Source organism: Syzygium oleosum, unplaced genomic scaffold (genome assembly GCF_021117445.2).
Source record: "Syzygium oleosum isolate NSW1041296 unplaced genomic scaffold, Sole_v2.1 Sole_v2.51, whole genome shotgun sequence".
Classification (NCBI taxonomy): domain Eukaryota; kingdom Viridiplantae; phylum Streptophyta; class Magnoliopsida; order Myrtales; family Myrtaceae; genus Syzygium; species Syzygium oleosum.
Window position 1 is genome coordinate 1,405,989 of NW_026607535.1, and position 11,711 is coordinate 1,417,699.

Sequence of the window (11,711 nt, forward strand, 5' to 3'; positions counted from 1 at the left end):
AACTTGTATTGAATATAAATGGACAATTACATATATTTAAAGTTCATAATGAAAATCCTATCCAAGATGCTGTCAACACACTCATTTTTTCTAGATCTCAACACTTCATAGGAAACCCCTCACACATCAGAGATAATAATCAAGATCTCTTGTCCAACATGAAATGCAAACATCTAGGACATTTCCAAGAATATAAAGAGTTATTCTTCCAAAGAGTGTTTGTTAGGACATATTGCAACCAACCCTTCTGGAAAGAAAAATTCCTAGCCGGACTACCTACACTCATAGGAAATCTTTTTCGCAAAAAAATTAGAGAAGAATACAGTGGCAGTATTCCATATCATTTACTCTCCTATGGAGAATGAGTCTCTTATAGCGGGGAAAGGACACTAGAAGTGCCAAAAGTTGTGTACAGTACTCACTTTGGTGCCAAAAGTTTCATTTGCATCACTTAAGTGCAAAAAATTTTGAAAAACGATCTTTTAAGTGCCAACTCCGATCTAATTGGCCGAAAATTCGACGTGGTACTTTTTTATTAGTTTTTGAAGCCGACGTGGCTTGCCGAAGAGTACAGTCAGCGTGCAAATAATAAAACGATGCCGTTTTATTCGTGATACCTAAACGGCGCCGTTTTATTTAGGCTTCTTCCCCCCAAAATAAGAACCCTAAATCCCCAAATTGAAAGAGGAAAACCCTAACTGGCGAAATCAAAGCCCTAAATCCCCAATTATCAGCTCGCGCTTGCAGATGGAAGGCGGAAGCTTCAACAGCGGCTCACATTCGTTTCAAAAAAGCGAATTAGATGGTGAGTGTTACTGTTTTTGTGGGTTACCGAGTCCAAGAATTCTTGGACTCGGTTAAATCCCAGGAGAAGATTCCATGGATGCAGCAAGTATAGAGAAGGCTCAAAGTGCAAATATTTCAAATGGGTTGATGCCAAATTCTATAGTCGAGCCTCAGAAGTGATCTTGTAGCTACTTGAAGGATGACATCAACCTCCACCTACATTAATGGACGAGTTGGAGGATGTCGACTCAATGCAAGCTCAAATGAAGGGTTTAACATCTCTAATCGACCATTTGAAGAGGGAAGTTTCAATGCTGAAAATTGAAAGAAACTTTTATTGAAAATTAATTGTGTTGTTGTTCTCTTGTGTAGTCTATTCAAATTTGAAGTGAGTAATAAGAAGAAGTTTGTGTGTCTACCATAGTCGAAGATGTGGAATATTTACTTGTATTGGGTCATTTGTAAGTAAAGTGTGTTATTGGTTTGCTTTGTATGGAACAAATGGTTTTGTTGCAATCTATGGTGGAAATGGAAGGTTGGAGTTGGAATTCATTGGTTGTGAGCACTTCAAAAAAAATTTGCTTAGTTCTGTATTGTCAATATTGGTTTGCTTGGTTTTTGCATCAGATGTAATGGTTTGCTGCAACCATTACTGCAAACCATGGCGAAATTAAGGGGTGGTAACAATTCACGAGTGACTATTTCAGTGCCATAAGTTGTAAATAGTGATCGTTTCAGTGCCAAGTTTTTTCTGAAAGTGGTCATTTAAGTGTCAATCGCGGTGAAAAAGTGATCACTCGTGCTGCACGAGTTTAAAAATAAGAACAGGTCAGTTTCAACTATGTTTCCATTGGCTTTCACCAGTCGTAGTGCATGTTGTTGCACCAGTTGAGTTGCTGGTGCATCTTGTTCTTGCACCAGCTCATACAAGTGTTGGTGCAAGAAGATGCACCAGCACCCAGAGTTGCACCAACAGCTATGCTGGTGCAACAGGATGCACCAGCACCCACAATTGCACTAGTGCTGTGCTAGTGCATCTTGTTCTTGCACCAGTACTTGCATTTGCTAGTGCAAGAAGATGCAGCACCCACAACTTCAACCAGCAACAATAATCAACCAACCACTTCCAAAAACAACATCAGCCTCATAACAAGGTGCAAGACAAGAGAAAATAACAAAAACATTGTTGCCATTGACATTGATTAATTCTTTACAAAAATAAACATGCCCATAAAAAACATCAGTCCCCTAATCAGTCAATGTTCTCCTCCCACCTAATATGTCAAAGCCAACACATAAAAACAATGGCAGCAACCCCCATCAGTAAAGATACCATGTCCAGCACCTTCCCATTAGTCAATATCCACAACACCCTCGGCTCCTTTTCCTTTTACACTTTTGAATTGATTCATAATTCGAGCACTCTTTTGAATTGGATGCGTAGGTTCTTTAACTGGCATTTTTGTCACTTCTTCTTAGCAGCAGCATTTTTTTTGTAGCACGTGTCATGTGTTGGGACCTCTCCGTAGGAACATTGGTCCCATGATTAGTCGATTGAGATGGAGCTGGTGCTGGTTCAGTCGGTTGGGATGGAACTGGTGCTTGTTCCCACCGGCATATTCCTAGTCGTCAGCGCCACTAACAAACTCTCCATCATAGCAAACAATGACGCCTACATGATTCTCCTCCATTTTGATGCTACACCCAAGGAAAAAAAAAAGTCATTCGTTGGGACCACAAAGTAGAATCATCAACAACTTCACATTTAATTGATTAAACAATTATCGAAAGAAACAAAAGAAGCCGATTTATTCAATTGATTAAATAACGTGAGGTCCCCACCACCCATTTTTCAATTCGACCCCATTCGGTCCCAACAAAAAAACTAACTAATTAAATAAAGTCGAGTCCCCACCACTGTCCCCAGCACTCCAACCAGTTTCCTCCGAGCCGAGCCCTCATTTTCCCCTCCGCGCCCTATTTTTCAATTCGGTGACATTCGATCCCCACAATTTTGCTCTCCCCACAAAAGTGATTAAACAAAAGTGAGGTCCCCACCATTTTGCCCTCCCCATAAAAGCAGTCCAAGCCGAGCCCTCATTTTTCCCTCAGCGCCCTAATTTGCCTGTCGGAACCCTAAATTCTCCACCCAATTGACCCACGGAAAGAACATGAGAAACCTGAGTGAAGCAGCTAAGCGATGGTAGGCCAGCAAACAACGGCACAGCTACGACGATGGCTGAGTGATGGCGGCTGAGCGACGATGGGCAAGCGACGAAAGGTGAGCGAGGGAGCGACGTGAGGGAGCTATGTATTGCGGGAACAGAAACAGATCCGAGCCCTAATTTCAGTCCCCCTTCTTCAGCGACGTCATTTTGCTAGACGAGTAAAACGGCGTCAGTTTTTAAAGGCAATCCACTTAGGAAACTTAAACGACGTCGTTTCTTGAGGAGGATGGAAAATGACATCGTTTATGCCATTCCACGTGGACTGCGTTTTAAAATATTTGCCACGAGAACTTATTTTTCATTAATATAAATGCCACGTATTAATTTGGCCGGAATCTCTCGCCGTTGGCATCAAAGTAATCATTTTTCCTCCGATTTGGCATTTAAGTGAGCCGGCGGAAACTTATGGCATCAAAGTGAGTACCGTACACAACTTTTGGCACTTCCAGTATCCTTCTCCCCTCTTATATCTATAGACAAGGTACACAAATGTGCACCTCTATAAAATTACAAAGATGGCTTAAAGAAGAACAATCACGTACCAATAAAGGCTTAGGAGATTTCTGTGCTCTGATACCATAAAGAAGTGAGGATCTGAGGACCTATTCAAAGAAGAGAAGTAAGATGAGAAAATTTCTATTCTAAGCGTCTACGTTTATTTGATTTACTAATTGAATGAAAGAAATCTAGAGGTTCTATATCTCTAAAGTAATTAAAGAACTCAAAAAGTTCTGTAAAGGTTTGTATGATGTCGTAAAATAACTCTAGAGTCAAAGTTATTGTATATAGGAACTTTACTAAGTAAAGGAATGACGAATATATGAAGATTAAATTGAATATAATCTCGACCATTTATGAGTAAGAAAAAGCTCTATTGAAAGTGCGAGAGTTATAAATTATAAGAACAGTGTAAGCAATATATAAAACAAAAAGTAGAATAATGAAACCAATCATATAGGTGGTATGAACTTGTATTGAATATAAATGGAAAATTATATATATTGAAAGTTCATAACGAAAATTACATGAAATGGAAAGTTGCGGAATGTAAAGTAACTAAAACCAACCATGTAGGTGGTATATATATAAAAATAGACAGAAATCTGGAAGGAGTACCAGTTTTATGGAGAAACGATGATTAAACAACTACGTGAGTTGATAATCTTGTTTCTAGGTATGGAATGTTTTAGATCTGACTACTAAGTGTGAGTAGTAGATCCTTACACTCGGTATATATGAAAGTAATCGAAAGTGTGTTTTCGAAAACTTACTGTGATCAGGGATACTCAAATCTGAAAATGTGCTTCAGTTCCAAGATGGCTTCAAAGGAGGAATGAGAGATGTAAGAGTGGAAGAGACGAAATGAGAGAATAAAAACCTGCCTTCTATGTGAGAATGGCCTGGTATTTTATAGCGGTGAACAGTAGAGTGAACAGTACAATGTGAACAGTATATGGAGTGAACAGTGTACGGTCATTAACAGTACAATGTGAACAGTGTAATGTCATGAACAGTATACTGTCGGGCATGCTCTACTACAGTGTTCCGCTACTGCTACAGTAATGGCCCATGATTCCTGTGTGGTTGTTTGTGGCTTTATTCTTCGTTGCTGTCTGCACCGAGGTTTATTCCATAGCAGTCATCTTCATTAGTGTTTCCACTATGGTGTGAGGACGAATCTTCTTGAGATCCTTCTGTCTCTGCTATGATTTGTTTTAGCATGGCAACAAATTGTGTTTGCTCTTATACTGCTACCATTGCTGCTGTATACTTGGACTTTTATTGTAAGAATGATGAATTGGATGGGCTCTGTATTTTGATAGGGGCCATGTTTATTAGCCAATTGTGGATTGACTATTCTGTGGTGCGATGTACAAATTTGAATCCATCCCACCATTTTGTTTTGTATTTTCGAATTAGAACTGGTATATGAGGGTTTTCTGGTGATCCATTATAATCGAATTCCCATGCTGTTACCCAAGAGACTTTGAAGTTTATGAAGTAATGCATGAGAATTGGAATCGGTATTCGTATATAGATGGTTTAAAGTTCTCTTTAAACAGAGTATATCCTTGTTTGATTCTTGGGTGGATGATTTTTTATATGGGGCCAAAATTGCTCCACCAAATGTTGAACCAATTTGGAAGTTTATGGGATTGGAATATTTCAGAGAAAAAGACAAGCTAGGTGTGTTTGTAGGCTTTATTTTGTCTAAAGAAGGTGTTCCACCAAGCTTGTTGGTAGTCCCAATAAGTATATGAAGGAGGAAATGTAGTAGATTGTTTTTCTGGTTTGAACTTTTTATGGGAATGAGGTGTTGTTTCCCATTCAGAAGGGTGTATTATTCTGTTTATGGCAATGGTGGAATATAGGATTCCATTTGAATCTTTTTGGAAATGGGTGAATCTGGCTGATTCTGTGTCAACCAATATCTGTTCATAGTAGGCAAGGGATTTGTTTGTATGGTGGGGCTTAAAAAGCCAGTTCTCAGGAAATATATTTTTTGCAAAATTTATTGGATCTTCATGGTAAAAATCATCTTCTACTGTGATTATATTTTGAAATTTGTTTTTTGGAAAAAAATTTGATTTTTGAGGGGTTGCATATGGCGCAATAACCACCTCGCTTGAAACCTTTTTTATGGTTTGAAATCCTTTTGGCTTTTGTGGAGCCAGGGAGGATGTAGCAGTTCCTGTATATACCTGTATGGGTAATGGTGATGGTTGTGGTTGTCTTGGCTTCATGTTTTTGAGTAAGAACATGATATCTTCTTTTTCAGGACTATCATGAGGAAGTGTTTCAACTATTCTAGCAAGAGTGGTCATGGTATTTGGTTTTATGGGTTTTGGAGATTCGGAGATGGCTGTGTCTAACCATGATTTTATATGGGTTAAGTATTTGGGGTTTTCAGCCTTGGCTTTGCCTTTTCCCTCTTTGGAGGGGTTTTTTGGTTGCATTGTATCTCCTGTAAAAATTCTCTTGTGAGAAAATCAGGTAATGAATTTGAAGAACCATTTATAAACTCTATATCAAAATCAAATATGGGAAGTATGGCTTGCCATCTAGCAAAAATTTGTTTTGATGCTATATTTAAAACATCTTTTCGCAAAACATCTTTTGCTAATTTACAATCAACACGCAAGAGGAATTTTTTATTTAACAGATCTCCTTGGAATTTTGATGTGGAAAGTACAATGGCTAAAATCTCTTTTTTAATAGTAGAATAATTTTGTTGGGTTTGATTCCAGTGTTTGGAAATAAACTGAACAACTTGTTCTTTATTGTTCTTGACTTGTTTAAGAATTCCTCCTATCCTATTTCAAAAGCATCTGTTTCAACAATTTTGAATGTAAATGGGTCAGCTAAATGAATACAAGAAATTTCTTTAATGTGCATTTTTATTTGTCTGATTGTTTCAGTGTGGATGGATGTCCAAGGTGGGGGATTCTTTTTTAATCTATCATGTAAAGGTTTACAAAGGATATTTATTTTGGGAAAGAAGTCAAGAATATAATTTAGGCTTCCTAAAAACCTTTGTAGTTGTGTTTTGTCTTTGATTTCATCAGGGAATTTATCAGCAAAAAGTATGGATCTTTCTATTGGGATGATGGTTCCAAGATGTATATGATGGCCTAAGAATCTTATTCGAGTTTGGAAAAGTTTAACTTTTGTTGGTGACACAACTAAACCATTGTGAATGATGACCGGTATAAAAGAAGCAATATATTTAAAATGTTGTTCTATATTAGAGGAGAAAATTAGTATGTCATCTATGTAGACAATGATATGGTCAGAATAAGGATTAAAGATCTCATTCATTATTCTTTGGTATTCAGAGGGAGCATTTTTTAGGCCAAATGGCATGACATTCCATTCGTATTATCCGAAGGGAACTGTGAACGCTGTTTTATATCTATCATTTTTACTAATCTGTATTTGCCAGAATCCTGATTTCATGTCAAATTTGGAGAATATCTTAGCTTTGCAAAGTCTACTTCCAAATAAAAAAAGATTTATTAAGTAGACTTTGCAAAGCTAAGATATTCTCCAAATTTGGATTATAGATATATATATATATATATCATTTTGATGGATTATAGAAATCCTGTTATTGTAACCAAGTAACTCTTTTATAAAATATATATATGGATGTACATATTTCGATAACAAGTTGTTGATGGTTATGTTTGAGACTGCATCCTTCGAGTAGAAAGACTGCTGTGTCATTGCCCATGTACTTGTAGAGTTGGGGGTGGGACAACATTAACCACTAAATATCATGCTACATTGACTGATCACCTGTGAATGAATGTAAGCTCGAATCTGTACTTTATTTGGAAGACTCTTTTCAGTGGCGATTGAGACGGACCAAACCCGGATATGGATTTGTCATTACTCGGAATCAAGGCCTATCTCAACATGAGCTTAGCAATGGCCTGGCCTGGGGTCATCCGAAATGATCAGTTAGGCCGAAATGAGCCATCATGAACCAAACATGGGTCAGAAGCTCTCCCCCTCGCCTCAGCTGCCCAGCATGACGATCCCCTCTGCATTGGCTCGCAGCGTAAATCAATATCTTCAGCCAGAGCTTCCCAATCATTTCCCACTTTATGCCTATTTCTCTCTCTCTTATCGCCGCCATGATCCTGCATCCATCAAACAACACAGACTTGCTCTTTCCGCCCTTCACTTTACTCGGCAGAACTTCGGTGTTCGCTTCTAGCAGCATTTTAGAAGCTCGCTGAAGATATGAGTTCATTTCATTACTCTTCCCTCTATTGATCACTAGATTTTTGATCCACCAATTGGGCTCTCGATTAGATTTGGAATTGGGCATTTGGTGATCCTCAAAGAACTTTAAGGCCTCGGCAGAAGTGTCCCGGAGCCTTATGTCCCCAATTCCACTGGGCGGCATGGAAGGGTAAATAACCAGAAGATAAAGCATGTACCTGGAGAGAAGCTTGCTCTCCCGATAATGAGGGAGGTCGGATTCGCTCTCCACTCTCTCTTTATCAGAGTAGTATGATAGTTCGGTGGCAATGTGCCAAGTTAGGACAACCTGGTCGAAATCCCCCTCGGTGGCCCACTTAACTTGAAAGAGGCCATAACCATCGAGTAGCTTATCAAGAATTTTCTGAAGATCCGTGCGGACTGGCAAGTGGTACTCCTGTGTAGTATAGAGCTTCCTTGACATGACGGAAGATCCAAGTCTTAATCTCGTTGGATACGTCTTCATGGAGGGTGTAGTGATACTTCTCTAGCTTCTCCCTGATCTTCAAGAACTCAAGCACATTTTGGCAAACCAAGGGCCTCTCTTTACTGCAAAAGCTGAGCAAGCTGAATTGGGCAATTGAATGTGACCACCTGGGTTGTCTAGGCAATCTTATAAAGTTCACGGCACGTCTCAAGGCACGGTTCTTGTCGTGCTTGCGCAACCAAACTTCGCTCCAATCTGAGGAAACCAGCATCAAAATCGAATAGGTCTCGAAGAAAACAATGACGGCCAGCAACAAGTAAGTGATGGAAAGATCAACCCTCGACAGGTGAGACTTTTGGGCCCAAGAGAAGAGCACCAGCACCAACAGAGTGGACGAGAAAGTGAACAAGCGGAGTCGGAGTCCCCACTTGGTGTAAAGCACCATTGCCTTCGTGTGGAGCAAATCGTAGATGAACCCAAGCTCGATCTCAACGATCCTAAAAGCTTTCACACAATCGATCGCCTTGAATATGGACTTGCTAGCATTCCTCTCATCATGGCTGAGTATCAACTCAACAAAGAGGCACTTGAACATCTGAAGCAGTGTTGGGTGGTCTTGGGCCTCTCTCACCCCAAAAGCTAGCTCAAAGGGTACTCAAAGGGTGAGGCTTTCCCTCACACTTATAAACTGATCACATGCCCCTTCCACAACCGATGTGGGATAACCTCAACAATCTCCCCCTCACGCATCGGGCCTGGGTCGGATGAACATCAACCCATTCACGTGTGACTATTGAGTCCAGATTTGTTGATAACCCGGGCTTTGATACCAGTATTGGGTGGTCTTGGGCCTCTCTTACCCCAAAAGTTAGCTCAAAGGGTGAGGCTTTCTCTCACACTTATAAACTGACCACCTGCCCCTTTCACAATCAATGTGGGATAACCTCAACAAGTGGGTCATAGGATTTCACAATGACCTCAGAATCATTCTCTGTGGGACGGATCTTCACCACTACTATAAATATCTTGAGGCACTTGGACCTCTATCACCTCATCGGCCACGACGTAATACCCCTCGGCTTGCTTCAAAGTGTACTCCTCCATGAAGCGGGGGTAATTCGGACTCGGATCAGGCGGGGCCAGCATCGACTGCTTGAGCTTGTCGTTACTTGCCATCCAAAGAGCGCACACTCTCTCCCCGTACTTGATGAGCCCGACCAATGTCATCATCGACGAGAGGTAGGAGAGATAAGAGCTTGTCCAGGCCATGAAGATGATATATGTTGTGGCTGACGTCTGAACCGCTAGGCCAAGGCAGTGCCTGAGCCTGAGTGCATTGTCCTCCAGAGAATAGGAAGTGATAGTGTCTGGGCCACCCAAGAGAATCAGAAGCAGTGGGGACCAGAATGCGAGCAACTTGTCGTTGTCACCGAGGCGACCACCATTCCTCTCGTTCTCGTCTCCAAGCTTGCTGGAGAGGATGCCGAGGGAGACGGTGGCCACGGAGTCCGCGGTCAGGTACGCAGACTAGACGGCGATCCTGAGCTTGAGATTGTAGCTGGACTTCCTCTTGTGGCAGAAGAAAATGAGTACGATTTGGACCACTAGTGTGAACACCACCATGACTCTTAGCTCCCAGAATTCCGCACGAAGCACCTCCATTATGATCTGTTTTCTGTTTCTATCACACCCCGATTCCCAGCAGAAAAGGGGATGACACAGCCGCCTTCCACCCGAAAGACACAGCCTCAAACCACCAAAAAGCCAACTCCCAAAAGTCTCATGGATATCGCTCTCGTACTACTCATCGCTAGCTAAAGAACCTGAAAAGAGATTGGAAGCAAATGAGGTGAGCAACACAGCTCAGCTCGGTGAATAATACATTTCTTCCAAGCGGATCGAACATTCACTATGCATCGTTATAAAATGATATGATAACTCTTCATCTCAAATTTAATATACAATATACGTAAAATATCGAAAATATATGATAACTTTCCAACAAAACTCTATACGTACGAAATCAGTCATCAAAACATACTCAATAATAGCAAACAACCATCAATGGTCTATTTCATTGATTAATCTCATTAATCACACGTGGATGGTCCATTCCATCGACTAATCTAATGCTCATCATCAAACTATGATCATGTTTAACGCCGTGACAAAGGCGATCAAGTTTACCCCCCTTGACTAGGTCTACCACCTATATCAGCCGGCGGTTCGGCCCAGAGGGATGTCCTGACAATATGCATACTCCCCCCTCAATGGGTTCTCATCATAGCGATATGAGCCATATCAACCAAAACATTTCTCCAACAATGCACAATCAACACCAGAAAGTTATTTCATAAACCGGTTTTACAAACTGAACCACATAACCTTTCACAATTCCATTTATCAGTTAGAATGCATTTCATAAAACATTTTGTAATCAATACGTACAGCTTTTGCAATTCCTTTCATAAAACATTTAACCACAGCATTCACAATTGATCATTTTAGACCACTTCATAAAACCTTCTCAGTCCATTTTCAATCAACTAAAAAGGTAGTAAAAGTTCGACCCAATTTATGCAAAAAACATGCTCTTAATAACTCATACTATATTAAAACTCTACCATTTTCAAAATATAATTTTGTAAATTCATAGAAGAAATAGTACCACTCACCTGAAAATGCCTACGATCAAACAACAAAGATTACTCGTACCGTCGAACTCGTAATCCTATCAAATAACTGAGAAAAAACGTTAAAATCGAGTAAAGCGCTACCTCAACTATGACTCGGCTAAAACTAGGCACTAAAAGGTGCCTACAAATCGCTCATCCAAAGCGATTACTCAAAGCCGTCCGCAACACGAAGCTTGAACGCGAAATTTGATCGCGTTATAACTTCTTTCACCGAACCCCGTTCCAAGCGAGCATATAGTCAAAAGAAAGTCTATTCAAAGAACTACAAGAACCCTAACTTGGCTGACCCAAAATCGAGCCGAAGAGCGACAAAAATCGGCATGGAAAGCTGCTGGTCGCTACTGTTCACCACGAGCACGCAACTTCAAAAATTCGTATCAAGCAAAACATAAGTCCAAATCGAGTTCCGTAAAATCCCGCGGCCCCTCAACACCCTAAGCTACCAATTCTATATATATACGTAGCTCAACGACTCAAAAATTGGACTGGGTGGCGCTGCTGGAGCACGCACTCTTCCTCTCGCAAAAGGTTGAGTGTTCGAATCCCGGGTGCCGCAGGGTGACTTAACCGGTGCACGTGTGTGGTGGCTAGCACGTGTCGCCCCCAGGGTTTACCTTCCGGCTGTCGGCCGTGCGGGGGTTCCCTGGGTCATTAAAAAAAAAAAACGACTCAAAAATCGGACTTCGCGGCTTAAATTTCACCAAACTCCGAAATTTTGCCCTAATTCTGAAAAAAATACTCTAATTGGACGAACGAGGAGCACGAGTACTTACCGGGCATTGCGATACGTAGTTGATCCGAATT

The 11,711-nt window shown here is 40.7% G+C and overlaps 1 pseudogene; it reads right to left on the reverse strand.

Annotated features, from left to right (window-relative positions):
* Nucleotides 1-7,423: 7,423 nt before the first annotated feature.
* Nucleotides 7,424-9,873, reverse strand: LOC115694287 (uncharacterized; annotated as a pseudogene).
* Between the last annotated feature and the right edge of the window lie 1,838 nt (nucleotides 9,874-11,711).